This window comes from Meles meles, chromosome 12 (assembly GCF_922984935.1).
Source record: "Meles meles chromosome 12, mMelMel3.1 paternal haplotype, whole genome shotgun sequence".
NCBI lineage: Eukaryota > Metazoa > Chordata > Mammalia > Carnivora > Mustelidae > Meles > Meles meles.
This window is the reverse complement of record NC_060077.1, coordinates 15,935,766-15,938,606: the sequence shown is the minus strand read 5'-3', so window position 1 is coordinate 15,938,606 and position 2,841 is coordinate 15,935,766. Positions and strand designations below refer to the sequence as shown.

General features: G+C 49.6%; 2 non-coding genes across 2 annotated transcripts; one reads left to right on the top strand and one right to left on the bottom strand.

Moving 5' to 3' along the window:
• Window positions 1-2,141: 2,141 nt before the first annotated feature.
• On the bottom strand, window positions 2,142-2,213 carry TRNAA-UGC. The gene has a single exon. It is a non-coding gene; the product is annotated as a tRNA-Ala (tRNA).
• Window positions 2,214-2,458: 245 nt separating this feature from the next.
• On the top strand, window positions 2,459-2,530 carry TRNAD-GUC. The gene has a single exon. It is a non-coding gene; the product is annotated as a tRNA-Asp (tRNA).
• The last annotated feature ends 311 nt before the right edge of the window (window positions 2,531-2,841 follow it).

Below are 2,841 nucleotides of genomic sequence, written 5' to 3'. Positions count from 1 at the left end.
TGTCAGCTGTCAGAACACCTGTGTGCGAATCTAGTGGCTCTCTGAGTGCATGTGTCTGTGGGACACTGTCCCACCCCCACCCCGACAGGCACGTTGGGAAACTGGCCTGGGTGGGCGCACCCAGCTGTCCGCCCTGCCTGTAGGGCTTGATGGCCTCTCCTTCCCCGGTTTGTCCTAAATCAATTTGTTCTGATGCTGTAGTATAAACACATAGAGTCCATTAATGCAAATACATAAATAAAACAGCAGAGGTACTTGTTTAATATTCCAGAATGACACTTTCTCCACAGCCTGGCCACTAACCCCAGTGTACCCCCAAAGCAGGTCTCCCTTACTCTCCCCACATTCAAGCCATCTGCAGGTTTTGTGGGCCCTACCTCAGAATATGTCCAGAGCCCATTCATGTTCCCCAGCTCCACACCCCGGATCTCAGATTCCCAGCCCCTGCCCAGCACACCTCCAGTAGCTTCTGCCGGACCATGGAGAGGACTTCTGGCTGGTCCCCAGGGTCCACCTGAGGCCTATGGTGTATTCTCCACCTGGCCGCCAGAGGGAGCCTGGGAACACATCTGATCTTGTCCTTCCACATCAGGCCTTCTGGAATCTTTGATGCCCTCATACCCTCATTTCACCAAACTCCGGGCACAGGGTTTGCTTTCTGTCCCTTCAACACAGAGCACCCCCACCCCTTCCCAGCCTCAGGCCTCAGCAGCTGGCATTCTTCTGGTTCTGCAGGTAGACCTCCCTGGCAGCTAGCAAATGGCAGCACCCACACCCGACCCCTTCAGTGTCCAGCCATCAGTATAACTGTTGGCAAACCTTACCACTACTCGCCAAGTGCTAGTCTCTGGAAGTCAAAGTTTGCTTGTCTTATTCAAGAACACCAGGGTACTTAGCACTGTACCTGGACTCAAATAGGTGCTCAATGCATGCACACTACCAGCATTGGGCACTGAGGAGTCACTGAATACACTGCCAGTTGCAAAACCCTCCTTAGAAATCACTGCCTTAATCCAGTTAAGAAATGGGCAGAGGATCAGAGTAGTCACTTTCCCAAAGACACCCAGACGGCTAACAGACACATGAAAAGATGCTCGATGTCACTCATCATTGGGGAAACAAAACCACAATGAGATACCACCTCACACCTGTCAGAGCGGCTAAAATTAACAGGAGAAACAGCAGGTGTTGGTAAGGATGCAGAGAACGGGGAGCCCTTTGCACTGCTGGTGGGAATGAAACTGGTGCAGCCACTCTGGAGAACAGCGTGGAGTTTCCTCAAAAAGTTCAAAATGGAACCACCCCACCATCCAGCAATCGCCTACTAGGTATTTACCCAAAGGATACAAAAATACAGATTCGAAGGGATATATGCATCCCAATGTTCATAGCAGATTATTGACAAACTGCGCAGAGAGCCCAGATGTGTGCCGACTGAGGAATGGATAAAGAAGACGCAGACACATGCAATGGAATGTGACTCAGCTGGCAAAAAGAAGAAACCTTGCCATTTGCATCAACATGGATGGAGCTAGAGTGTATTATGATAAGTGAAAGAAGTCAGAGAAAGACAAATACTATATGATCTCGCTCATGTGGAATTTAAGAAGGGAAGCAGATGAACATATGGGAAGGGGGTGCAGAAGGAGAGAGGGAGACAAACCACAAAAGACTCTTAACAACAGAACAAATGGTTGATGGAGGGAGGTGGGTGGGGGATGGGTACATGGGGGATGGGCATTAAGGAGGGCACACCTTATGATGAGCGCTGGGTGTTAAATGTAAGTGATGAATCACTGACTTCTACTTCCGAAACCAATATTGCACTGTATTTTAACTGAAATTTAAAGGACAAAAGAAAAAAGAAATCACTGCCTGTTGGCTCGAATAACTAGGATGTAGAAATGCAGATTCCTGGACCCACCTCTGGCTGTTAAAGGGGAATCTCCGAGGGGCAGGGGGTTATCCCAGCATCCACATACGGGACAAGGCCAGGGAGTTTTCCTAGCGCCGCCCTACCTATGGGAGCTTATTTCTCAGACCCACTAATTGGTAGCATCTGAGTTCCTCTCGCTGCTTTGTCTTCCCGTGGTGCGACAGATTTTTCAAGCAAAAAAAAAAAAAAAGAAAAGAAAGAAAAGTGGAGATGCCGGGGATTGAACCCGGGGCCTCATACATGCAAAGCATGCGCTCTACCACTGAGCTACATCCCCTGGCCATGATGCGCGCTTCCTGGGACCGAGAATATCAGAAACCGCATTTTCATTCTTTTTGCATGTTTCTTCCTTTCCGGACGTCCAACGTCTCATCGATTCCGAGAGGCCTCTTTACGCCGGGTGAAGCGCCCCGTTCAGGGGCGATAAAAACCCGTAAAAACTCGGACCAGAACGAATAGGCGCGGCGGCCAGACAGCGCTATTTCTATATGAATTGACCCAGAGTATCCCCACTAGGGCTTGTCCTCGTTAGTATAGTGGTGAGTATCCCCGCCTGTCACGCGGGAGACCGGGGTTCGATTCCCCGACGGGGAGACAACGCAATCGTTTTAACAACGAAACAGGTTTTCCTGGCATTGCCTGTGAGTTATAGGAGCGTGCTGTGCTAAGCCGGCTACTCAATAGGTTCCTTCTTAGGTATAAAATATGTGTATGTTGCGAGTGTGTTATTACTTCTAATTCTGCTGGGTATCAGAGTAATGATAATAACCAGTAATTATACATATCTTACCACGAGCTGCGGTTGTGGATAAACGTTTTATAGGTGTGCGCTCCTGTGATGCCGGCAGGGGCCACGTCGTCAGGTTAGGCAGGTGAGGAAGTGCAGGCAGAGAGCAGCTCCGAAA